Source organism: Perna viridis, chromosome 10, assembly GCF_037379345.1.
Source record: "Perna viridis isolate PV_CMFRI_1.1 ecotype Kerala chromosome 10, ASM3737934v1, whole genome shotgun sequence".
Lineage (NCBI taxonomy): Eukaryota > Metazoa > Mollusca > Bivalvia > Mytilida > Mytilidae > Perna > Perna viridis.
Window position 1 is genome coordinate 25,350,604 of NC_142454.1, and position 13,581 is coordinate 25,364,184.

Genomic DNA, 13,581 nt, shown 5'->3' on the forward strand with positions numbered 1-13,581 from the left:
TTATAGAACACGAAAACACTAAATCACTTAAAAAGGTTAAAATGAAATATAATATGAAAGCTCCCAGATTGTTGCAGCATCTACGTATTTCTATTAAGTTTATAGAAAACATATTATAATCCTATAAACTAAATGTATGATGTTCCACATCCTTTTTGAAATACAACTCGTATAGAGTAAACCCCATAGATAACCAATGATGTACGTGTTGGGCGAATTTAGTCAATCAATAATTCCTTTTGCGTTTGTTCCTGAAACACTGAATAGTGACATGTTCATTATCGCCACAGGCTACTCACTAATTTTAAAACTCATTTTACTATTTGGCTGATACCAACAGAATATTCTGACTTCATAGAGAAACTAAAGTTTTAAATTTGCATTTACATTGTATGTTACGTGTATGGAGAATTCTTCTAATTTTATGGTATATGGGAGATGATGAATGTGGAATGAAGAGATTGGAAATGGGGATAGGGTTTGGGTGATAAGGATTAAGAATGGGGAGGATTGGGAAATAAGTTTGTAATGTATATATGTACATTAAAATATGTCAGATTAAACTTAAAATAAAATTATGAATGTTGAAGTGAGTAAAAATATACAAATTAATTTTTTGATGAGAAAATATTGGTCAAAATCACTTCGAAATTTATACTTTATTTTACATATTTGTATTTTGGTATTCTATTTAACCCGCATCAATCCTCAAGAGGATTTTATTTTATTCCTGTTTCAACATGCTGTAAGTATTAGGTTATTTCGTTGGGTATGTCAAGTCCTTATATACATTTATCTGAATTAAAGTCAAATTTCAGCTGATGAACATGGCTTATTTTTTATTTGCAGATTATCAAAATGGATGTCTTTACCAACAAATAAAAAGGGTATTAGAGAGCTATTTTTTAGGGAAATAAGGCATCCTGTCATGAAGATTGTCTATGATGCTATAAAAATGAAGAGATGTCCAAACCAAGTTTTCATATTACTTGTTGGGTTGACAGGTGGAGGAAAGAGTTCTACAATCAACTACGTATTTGAAAGGGATATTGCAGAAACATGCGAGACAGAATCTAAAACTAGATATACAGAAGAGTTTTCAATTAATATGAAATCTGATGAATACAAAGATTTACAATTATCCTTCATCGATACACCAGGTTTTAACGATACCTTCGGTTAGAGCAAGATGCAAGAAACATGGTGTCAATCATGGAATTTTTAAATCTGCAATCATTTTCGGAAGACAAATACCCTAACATTGTTATGATAGTATTAAGCATCATGGAAAATCGGTTGAGTGAGCAAAATTCAAATTTTGCTAAAATGCTGAAAGGGCTACGAACTTTAAATGTAGTTGATGCGCAAAAATCTAATGTTGTAGTTGTCTTAACGCATGCATCCTCTATTGCTAGGAAAGCACAAATCTGACAAGAGAAGGTTGATAAGAAGAAACTAGAAGGTCAAGCACTCATAAAAATTCACTTAGGAGTTTCTCCTGAGGTTATCATACAGGAAAATAAACCACAAGAAAACGATCTTAAGCAAGAGGGTGACTGGCATATTTACCCAATATCGAAAAACATCCAAAGATCCTTTATTTGGCGTACGCAAAGCTCCTCGAATTATCACATGATTACATAGGACACGAAGCAATCGCTGTATGTTTTCGACAAGGCAAAGACAAGAAAGTGGAACAAAAGAACAAAGTTGACACCTCAAAATTAGATGCTCGAGAAGTTATTTGTATGCGTAAAGCCATGGAAAAGTCTTTAACTACTGATGAAGAATCCGAGGTGATTCAAAAGCTTGAACAGTTCAAATCCAAACAGAATAACAATGGCCTTTTTAACAATGTCCTGATATTGCAGGTGAAGTTTAAGGAATGTGGTATTTCAAAGGTCAAAGACGTACAGACAATGAAACCTCATGAGCTGCAAGACAAATTATATCCTATTCCAATTACCTTTGAGATGCAAACAATAATGAAAGAAGTGTTTGATTATGAATTTAAGAATTGGTTTCCTTTTAACACATTGGTCGGAAAAGGGTATGATATTTTCTCTGACTCCTCAACAGAATTGTCCCCACTAATGCTACTTGAATGTAAAGGAACTTGCAGTTTACCACCTGAGGTTGACGTCAATAGTTGTTCAAGTAATGAAGTAGTGTATACCAAAATTAAAAGCCCGGTACAATATGTAGAGGCCAGGCTGCAACAACTGTCAGTTGTAGGAAATGTACAAAATTATAATGAATTCAAAACGCCAGTCAGATGTGGGTACAATTTAAAGTCACCTGATCAGAAGGAAAACCAATCCTCATTTTTAGTTGAACAAAGAATAAAAGAGGTGAAACTTAAAACGCCTTACATAACTAACAAATCTTTTCGGGATGAATTAAAATCACTCCCACCAACCTTCAATTTATCAGATACAACAAACATAACACGTTGGAGGGCATTTATGCGAAAATGGGGAACTCATATTGTCATTCATGCATACTTAGGTGGATATTTGAAGAGAAATATTCACACTGACGAAAAGACTTTAGATCAGAATACTTTTGAGAAAACTTTGGAGTATTTATGTTCTAAGTTCTATTTCTTGAATCAAGGTGATGACTCAGACATATTTCATACCATACTTGAGGAAAGTTTAATAAACGTTCACACGTGCTTGGAGTGGACGGGAGGAGACCAAAGTTTTTGCAAGACCACTCTTGATGATTTAGATACACAAAACTGGAATGAATGGGTTAAGTCTTTAGAAATTGCCCCGATTTCGCTTTCTCAGAAGTTAACGCTATTCCCTACATATGAACTTGTATCGAAGATTGATAACACCAAGGGTAGGGCAATGAAAGAGGCATGGAAACATGCGATAAATGAAACTTCGGATTTATTTATTGTACCGGAAGACGATAACAGACAAACTGTTGGAAAGTCTCTGGACCTATTTAAATGCTTCCATGAAGACGCTATGATCACACTTATGAATGGAAAAAATAAACATGTAAAGGATATAAAACCCGGGGATGGAATTCTATCACTGGACGAGAATGGCTTTGTCAAAGAAGATACAATGGTGACTTGGTAACATCGGGTAGAGAGAGGCCAATACACATTCTTAGAAACATATCACGAATCTGGAAAAATAACAAAGTCGTCCGAGCATATCATCTTGGTTGGAAAAGAAGAGTATCATGTCGGGCAGGGGATCTTAATCCTGGAGATAAAATAAGTTTTGTCGACTTTAATCACAACAAAAAAATGTCCACACTAGTGACAGTCCTGTCAGTAAATGCAAAGCAAGGAACCGGACTGTAAGCACCATTCACTTATAGTGGCCGACTCGTTCTTGATGGTGTTGCTGTTAGTTGCTATTGCGACGTATATTTAAACACTTTCAAAATATTTGGAAGCGATATGCTATCAACGCATACAATAGGCCATCTTGGATTCCTTCCTCTCGGGATTGCCTACCTGTTGGGGGTTGATATCAACAATGACAGAGTGGATACGGAAACCGGAATTCACAGTTATGCACGATGGATGTTAAAGAATGTACTCAATAAATTCGTAGTAAGAAGTTTTCATTAATCAACTATTCTAAATTATTTTTTAAGAACTACATTAGAATAATTTCTCCGTTTGGTGGAAAGATAAAATAAAATAAAATAAAAAGTATTTAAACTTCTTCAAATATTAAATGAATGTATTCTTTTCATCTAGTACATTTTCCATTCTTTCAATGTAAAATAAGATAACACTTTCATTAAAACACTGTACTATTATTTTAATATTAAAACCTCCATCTATGTATTGAGAACTTAAAAAAAATACGCTATTTTTTTTTATTATAATTCAGCCTTCAATTTCAGAAAGTCGATGTATAAAGCTGAGCTCGTAGACGTAATTTCAAGGAAAAGTGTACTAGACCAAAGTTCCCAAAGTAAACTAAAATGTTATAAAAGTCGCCTATATGAAGATAACATTTGGACTAAATTCCAGGGCAGACGTTTTTTGTTTTTGTAGATTAAATTGGTGACATTGATAAAAGAACGTTAGACATTTGTTCACAATTTATGAAAAGGGATGATTTTTCATTCCCTAATGTTAATATTCGTTTTTAGATAACGACATCATATGATGTTTAATATCATAATTGGTTCGATTTGTTCGTATTTGTAACAATATTTCGGTTTAATGGAAGAAATCCTAGCCGAGAAATTATATCAAGGTTTTCGATATCACATTTTCGTAAAAACATTCACAATTTGTTTCAACCGATACAAGAAACTAATTCTCAAATACAGATGTACTGTAAACGATTAGGACGTGCTGGTAGCTGCCACCCCATATTTTATGACAACATTCTTCACAAAACATTGAACGCTTAATACTTATCAAAAAAGTTTTAAACCCTGAATAGGCTAATTCGTAAGAGATATAACTTATATTGTAATCAAATTGTTAAAGATAACATCTTTTTGTTAACATTGATTCTCTGATAGGGACGGTACATAGAAACTAACACACTATATTCAAAAGACGTTTTCGGTATGACATGGGTTGTGTCCTTATTGTATGACTAATGATGAAACATGGTTCTCAACACCACAAGGGGAAGATTTTGGGATTGATATTACGTACGACGAAGATATAACCTTTTGTAGATTCTAACTGGTCTGGAGCTGGCATGTCATTAACTGCTGTAGTCCTTTGTTTGTGCATTGGTGTAACTTTTAATACGTCTCTTTATTTTTTTTAACAAGAGACTCAGACATTTTTGCACGGATAATTAGGTATGTTTAGTTTTGTAATATTTTTTTCAACAGTGGCCAGTTTTAAAATGGGAAGGTTGTGAACACACCAAAGTATTTTAAAATATAATCCCGCTGCATTTTTGCACCTCTCCCAAGTCAGAAATATCTGTTCTCTCTATGTCTTGTTTCAGTTTACATTTATTTTGCTGAGATATAAAGAGGCATTTATTTTGTTGTACCTGTTTATAATGTTTTTTTTTGGGGCCAGCTACAGCCTGTCCTGTGGTTTGAGGGTTTCCTCGAAAAAAAATCGGCGTTCATTAAAGACCAATGTGCTGACGTTTTTAATCCCGCTGTGTTGTTGTCTCTGACATATTCACCTTATCAATTCTCCTAACATAGATTACGTTTGTGTATCATTACAGGTTTGTTTCCTCCTCTCATATGTATATATACTTTATTTTATAAGTTTTCTAACTGTTTATCTGAACATGCAAGGCAGATTTCCCAGCTTTGATAAAAAAATTATCTAACTGTTATAACTTTTTCATGATTGTATATAACCCCACTACGTAAATAAAAGTCGTATTAAAGTTAAACATGTTCTATATACACTACAGGAAAAGTCAACTTGTTTTATTACATTGCAAGTTGCAAAACAATTTCTTATGAAAAATTCGACGCGTAGAACAAAACAAAAGCATTTAAAAGAAGCAACGGTGTCAAAGGAAGTATGGATCAAGAAATCAATACAAAATATAAACCAAAAGGCTCATAAAAAAGCAAGTCCAGGATAGGTAAAAGAGGAAAGTAAAACTATGACACGTTGAACAAATAAGTTTGCATGGTGTAGATGGATACACCGTGTAACGATCAACGACTTTAAACATGAGTGCAGTTTTTTATACTTCATACTGTTATTTTAATGAGCTTGGATCCATAGAATATTTGAAGCCCTATATTGACATTTTTATTTTTGACGCCAATACAATTTTTTTTTCAATATCAAGTTATGAAATTACATGTGATTTTTGACACCTAAATTACATTTTAGATACATTTTCTGCAATAAATGATACCATGTCAGCCGATATTCACATATTAAATTACATTTAAACTTGCCGAATACATGTAGCGGTCGAGTCAAACATAAATCACACTTGAAGCCATTGTAACTGGCATAACACGCGTTAGTTTCTAACAATCAGTTTTCATGGTGCAGATGGAAACACCGTAATGATCCACAAGTTCATGATGACGTCCATAAAACTTCCATAGTGATTACTTCAATCTAGTGGCAACATAACATGTTCCAGAAACATAGTTGTAAGAAGTCTAGCGCGATACAAAAGTCTGCGTAGTTACGGCAAGCTCTGGCATAACGTATGAAAACTCCATACTGATGGCGTGTTGCCACTGATGAAAAGAAAGGTGACAATACAGAATGAAAAGAAAACGCATTTGTCGTATATGTTGGTGAATAGTTTACGACCGATCGCTAAGTGTAGGCTAAGATATAAGGCTGATTTCGCAGTATCTGTAGTATCACGTTTTCCAATTTTATCATGAAGTGTAAAAATATGAGGCGTGTTCAATTTGAATACAGCTTGATTATATAACTTTTATTATCTTGCAAAATACGAAGACATATAATTCATTTAAGCGTTCTCATTTGTGTACTGATATAAGAGTCAGTGCTCCATAAGCCTATTTAACCAACTGATTTATTACTGGTTATCTAACTTGCATATAGTTTGTCAAAATGTTGAATAAAACAATTTATTCATTTCTATTAGTGCTGTGGACGGCTAAGGATTTTTCGAACTTTAATAGGCCGAGAGGGTTTACGGCTGTATCATATGTCAATGGAAAGATAAATCAATGTGGTTTTTGAATATCATTCTTTTTTAAACTGAAAAGTTGTAAAGTTTTCTGCTATTTTGTATTAATTAGAGGAGGGGTCAAAGATCAATCGACCCCAATACACTTTGATAACTGATTTAAGTGAAATCGTTCATTGTAGGTAATGGAAAATAAGTAAGATGTAAAAATGATATGTATAGAATTTCAAAAATATAAAAAAGAACTTTTGTCGACAAAAGTTGACTATTTAATCACAGAACAAAATGCTCCTAAAAATGGCTGCATTTGAGTGCATTTTCAATGATTAAGAGATAATAAGACACCGTAGAGAATTACAATGTAAATCTTAGTATTCTTTACTGAATAAGGAATAAAATAAACACAAAGTTCTTGATTCGATCTGCATCATAGTAAACTATTAATTGCACTAAAATTATATAACACGGAATTGTTTCCGTGCAATAGGTCTAGTTTCCGGACTGTTTTATGAACAGACACATGTAAAGTATCGAGTCTACCTTACCTTTCGATGAAAAGACTTAAGGTTTTGAGGGTTATTTTTGCACACACACACACACACACACACACACACACACACACACACACACACACACATATATATATTGGTTGCATTTGTCTTTATATGCTTAGACTTCAAATGAAACCTTCAAGATTTAACCATGAATCAGGGATTCTCAAACAAAAAATGCGACTCGGGGGTTCATGATAAGGCTGAATAAATTTGTCAATACATAAACTGTGAACTTTGAACTTTACATGGAAGCAAACATGTACATTATCATGTCACAACATTTAATGTCTTATGATGTTTATCTGTGCGCCAGGCTGATGGTTGTAATGCAATATCCTCTGCGGAACCACACTGTAAAAAGGAGGATTCCAGCCGGGGTTCCTCAGAAAAGGGTGTGTGTGCTAGGATATTATTTAGTATTTTTGTCAATTTTACACATGAAAATGACAAATTTTCCAATAAAAATCGGGAAGCTAATCCCATGCACCCCCTCGGGATCCGCCGCTGCTCTGAACGGATTATTCTAAACTAGATGATAGAAATAAACCAGATTCCTTGTAAAAATATTAATTCTAGCGCAAAAATAAGTAAGAAGTTCAGACGCAATAAAAACTTCTAAGATTTATTTTTACCTCTCAAAAAGACTCCAGTTTTAGTAGCCGTATGGATAGGACAATTATTGCAAATTGTAGATGAATACTCTTCCAGAAAAAAAACCAACTTTCCTTTGCTAAATTAGTAGGCAAAAAGGAGAATGCTCAGATAGAATTCTCCTATTTAGATAATTGTCCACTTGAAATTTATCTCATGTTCTAAGGTTGTATTTAAGAAATTTGTATTGCTTAAAAATTCTTATTTATATGATAGTTGATTGATCATATTTTGACGTAAAGAGATCATATGATGTTATATGTTAAAATTATGAATAAAACTAAGAAAGTATAGCTTGATTTTGCTAGTACTTATTGATATGCCTCAAATACTCAAGTGGGGAACAATATGGAAGTGGAAATTGGTTAAATCAGAAGTAAATAATGAGTCAAATAAAAAATCATAACAGTAAAATACAGATATTTAAGGATGAATCTGCCAAAAATAATCATATCCCAGTGGTAGCAGAAGTAGCCAACAGAAAGTGAGAAACCTTGATAGATACATTACAATGTATTAAATAGTAATCTCTGCTTTTTTAATTTCTATATCAGTGCTTTTTGGTATGTAGATTTTTTTATCAAACACACATTCATAATAGTTGTTATAGAATATTAGTTCAAAGGAAACATCATTGTCCAGGCCAGGGGCGGATCAAGAATATTAAAAAAAAAAGAGAGGGGCTCTGATCAAGACGTTTAAAAACAGGGGATACAATCTATCGTTTGCTATATTTACTGTCTGTAAGTTGTTATAAACTTTCTTTTTTTTTGCGGCGTAAATATACATGTACAGAACAGTTGCAGTAAGTGGTTTGTGCATTGAATTGTGCGTCATATGTTGACAATTTGGAAAAGTTGTTTTGAACATTTACAATATCATAGTTTTAATTTTCGGTCAGGTAATCATGTCTGTATACTTCACGCAAAGAATGAATAAGTGAGCCTCTTTATGGTTCACTCTAATTCTGATTTATCAGGGGCGTAGCTAGGCCTGTTTTAGTTGTACACAAAATTATGGCGAGGGGTCTTTGGGGGGGGGGGTCGCTCAAGACCCCCAGTGAGTCCGGCAAGGCAAAGCCCTGAGGGAAACTCCTGAATTTTAACGATTTTGGAGCCAGTTTTTCAGAGCCTACACTACGTTCATAGTTTGCATATGTGATAAATTTTGCGATGTGGAAAAGTACAAAATTTCCGGAATTGATGGTTTTTGATATCGCGAATTACTTCATGGTGTATATTGGAGTATCATTATGTAGTAAAAAGGATTTGTCATTGCATAAAACCTTTATTTCATCTTTAAAATGTGTGTTTTTGTCTTTGTTACTTTTTCCGGAAGTACGCAACTGCGTATTTGCGTGTAGGCAGCTACGCCCCTGTTTATTATATTCTAAATACCAATAAGAATTACACTGAATATGGGATCACAACTGTAAAAGTATCTTCGCTACCCAAGGGTTACGGTCTTGCCCCCTCTCTTCACCCAATGGGAGGGGCAGGACTGTAACCCTTGCATAACGAAGATGCTGTAAAATATAGGAATCGGAAATAAGCCATTCATAATTTGGAAAATTTTCATCGGTCTATATGATAGTAAATGCCGATTTTATTTGAAATAATCCATTTACAAAAAATATTTGTAACGTTCTCTTTTTGACCGTCATATACTAGATGACTTTTAAGCAATGCCAGAGTTTCACTCCTTCGTTTAAACTGGAATGGCATCACTTTTATATGAACAGATCGACGGGCGCTTAAGGAAAAACAGAGAAAAGGCATTAAAATTAATATCCTAGCAATGAACCTGGTCCAAATCCCCAGTTTTTTTATCAAGCCTGGCTTGTTAGTTAATTCATTAAATTTATATTTGTTAATCCTAATGACTATTTTGGTCTATTTAATTCTTTGTCTTTACTATATGGATATCTTATTCTTCTTTCCAATTTTCTTGAAAACGAACATTGTTGAGCGCTCGATTATTGAATAACATAAAAAAATTTGTCAAACTTTTACATATCTGCTTAAAAAGCACTTAAAATCTTGATCATGTCAAAAAATAAATCACTTTAAACTGGATGATATTCATGCTTTTTCTGTTGTACCAACAGTTCGGAAACAGAACAGGTTGTCCGGTAAATGATTTCGTATTTTACAATTTTAGTATAATTAGTAGTTAAAATTTGTGAAAATTTTGCAAATTCAAACTCATTTTGCAAAGCCCATATTGCAGGTCGAATCGAGAACGTTGTGTTTATTTTATTTGTTATTCAGTAAAAGAAAATTTAGATATACATTGTAATATTCTACGGTGTCATATTATCTCTTAATCATTGAAAATGCGCTAAAATGCAACCATTTTGAGGGGCAACTTTGTTCTGTGATTTAATAGTCAACTTTTGTCGACAAAAGTTCTTTTTAACCTTTTTGAAATTGTATACATGTGATCTTTACATGTTATTTGTTTCCCAGTACCTACAATGAACGATTCCACTTAAATTACTTATCAAAGTGTATTGGGGTCGATTGATCTTTGACCCCTCCTCTAATAAATGCCAAAATAGCAGAAAAACTTTACCGTTTTTCACTTTGATAAGTACTATATTCAAAAACTACATTGATTTATCTTTCCTTTGATATATGTTACAGCCGTATACCCACTAGGCCCATTAAACTCGAAAAATGGAGCACTTTTTGATACCTGTCCACAGCACTATATGTTCATTGTTCAAGTCGTAAGAACAATAATCTTTTCTTTACATAATTTTCCTCACTGAAAATGTTCGTACGTTACATACTCCATAGTGCATTTCTTGACTTTCTCAAAAATAGGTGTAAAATTGTTTTTTTCATGCACATAAAGTTTTAGTCATTCTAGATCTTTTTAAATACATAGGCAAGGGGAATAGTTAGTTCACGAGCTAGCTGATCCTTTGATATCTTGTCGATATCTTGACGATCTTCTTGTATGGGGAAATACATTTAAATTTGGGCAGGTAGTACATTTCCACGTTGCAGAAACATAAGAAACAATATCTAATTATTTTATATTGATGCAATATTTTTATTAATCTAACATTGGGAGGTCCTCAATACGATATTAAGAGAGACTTTTATATATATTTTGCTGCGAAATAATACGCATTTTTTATATTTTTGCCAGTGCATTTTTTAGGGAAAAATCACATTAATAAATGTACCAGAAAAAAAACAACAATAGTTTCATATATTTCGGGCGAAAAAAAGAAATATATTGAAAAATTTTCATTTTATACAAGCGTTACCGCAATGGTCCTGACTTGGTACAGGCTTTTCAAACAAAACGGTAGGTTAAATCTAGGTTTTACAGCGTGTTAGACCCCCCCCCTTTTCCGCTCTGGCGTGAATACCGGTGGTGTTTAAATAGCATTCTCATGCTATTGTCATAATCGGTAAATCTGTGGTCACATCACTACAAATAACATTAAAGAAAAACTAAGACTTATTACCATATATCTGTGTTGAAAGGATGACTTAATCTGGACACAGTAACACAAATTTGTGACAACATTAGGTGTTAAAATGGCATTACATGTACTTAGTATCCTTTAATGCAACATACAATAATTTCTGATGAAATGCGGAGGTTCGTAAGTGTTTTGTCTATCCTGATACATATATATATTGGCCATATGCTGCGACACATTAAATATTTCGTCACAAATTGTCTTGTCTGATACAAACGGATTTCATTGTCGAAATATCTACGTTGTCTGTCTATTTTCTCAATTCTAGTATCTGCTTCAATGTAAAATGTAATAACATTTAGTGTAGCACAATCAAAATACATGATTTGATATACAAAAAAAAAAGAAGAAAAAAAAAAACAAAACAAAAAAAAAAAAAACAAAAAAAACCCCAAAAAACAAATCTTAAAATGGTAAAAAGGTAACAAAATACATAATATACAACAAAAAAAAAACTAGGTTTAAAAAGGCAAAGAAAGTAACAATCATAGAAAAAAAGATCAAAACAAATTTTGTAACATCTTATGTTTTTTGTTTTAGGGCTGTCATTGTAAGGAAGAATAATTTACACGCATATTAGTCACAATTAGAAAATATCCATCAGTACTCTTGACATACCATTTTATGGCAATGGTTAAATACATACAAAATTTCACTCATATTAGTATTGAAAATTTCGTTATGCTGTTCACGTGTTTCAAGCTAAAACCTTTCACAAGCAGATTAGGATTCGAAATGCGTCATAGGATCTTAGATGTAGTTAATTAATGTACTATGCGCTTCATTGTTTAAGATTTACATAAGATTTATCATATGCATGCTGTAGAAGATTGTGAGAATGTTACTGTTGAAACTTCAAAATCAATCAAAGATTTACGAAGGAAATTTATGGATGATAATATTTTACTAGATTAAAAACGTAATTTTGCTTTGGTTGAAGAATAACTTGACAATTTAACAGTTTTTTCTTTAGTTTGTTTCCTTTTCTCTTATTAAAGTCCGAAAAAATCATGGACGAGTTTGCAGAAGAATTAACTGAAATAGTAACGTAACAAATAATACATTAAGATAAAATAGAAACTTTATTCTCATCCAAACCAATTAGTCCATGAGCTGAGATGGTCCACCGTGCACCCCCACTCATCAACTTCATGGTGATTTGAAGTTACTTTATTTTGTCGCGAAATAATATTCTCGAATTCTTTTTCGTATAAGCCTATATTTGTACCCCACTGGGTCAAAAAGCTGTCTAAGTCTTCCTGGGGAACAGACTAAAAAAATTTATCATCATATAGCCCAATAACTCGCGTTACAACTGTACCCAGAAAATTGCGATAACACTTGAGCTTGAAAGAAAAATGAAAAAAAATCCCTACTCCTCCGAATAATTGCTTTAATTGTCATATTTTTCCATGTCAAAACCCCTAGAGTATTTACATGTATGCTTCAGTAAAGAATGGCTAAATTGGTATTTTCTGTTTAGTATTATCACAATTAATACTTCTGGGGTTCTTTCAATGAATGTTGACGACTTTCGTAGTCAGAATTTATAAAAAAAAAAAATTTGCGAAAAATTAGATTTTCGATTTTTCCGAAAAAAGTCATATAAATTCGACTCTTCAAGTTATGTCTCAACTTAAACGTCTCAAATTTGGTGTCATGCGATAGATAATTTAATTTTCTACATAAATGAACCACGAAAAACTAATTTTCAATAAAAAAATTTTAAAAAATATATTAAAAATATTACATATACTCATAGAAAAATGATCTCAGTATCAAGCAGAATCCTCATTCTCTGCATACTGATACCGTACAACTCATAATTTTAATTAGGCATTCCTAATTAAGATAATGGTGTGCCCAACATACCTGATCAATTCAGGCGTTTAGATTTTCGTTTAGGTGTGACAATTACTATTAGTTTTTTTTTATAGTCCCCGTTATAATCATTTTTTTCAGAATACCGTAGTTTAAACAAGCTTTTGTAAGATATGGTACATGTACATTAACATATTGTCTTAGCTTTCAAATGAGCCCAAGTAATAAATATTTGAACTTTTCCAAGTCAAAAAACTGCCACCCATACCCTTGAAAAAAACCCTCAACATGAACTAAAATATTAATTTTTGGCATATAAACGGTGTATAATAGACATGTTGGGTACTATTGTTTTAATTATCAATGTATTCAACATATATTCTCATTTCAGGCGAGTGTTTTCCAGTTTCAATATCATAACACTCTGAAAGACGGTGGATAATAA

The 13,581-nt window shown here is 32.7% G+C and overlaps 1 pseudogene across 1 annotated transcript; it reads left to right on the plus strand.

Annotated features, from left to right (window-relative positions):
• Window positions 1–431: 431 nt before the first annotated feature.
• LOC148605116 (uncharacterized) lies at window positions 432–5,434 on the plus strand (annotated as a pseudogene). The gene is made up of 3 exons (XR_015915760.1): window positions 432–478; window positions 850–3,583; window positions 3,883–5,434. The product of XR_015915760.1 is annotated as an uncharacterized LOC148605116 (transcript).
• The last annotated feature ends 8,147 nt before the right edge of the window (window positions 5,435–13,581 follow it).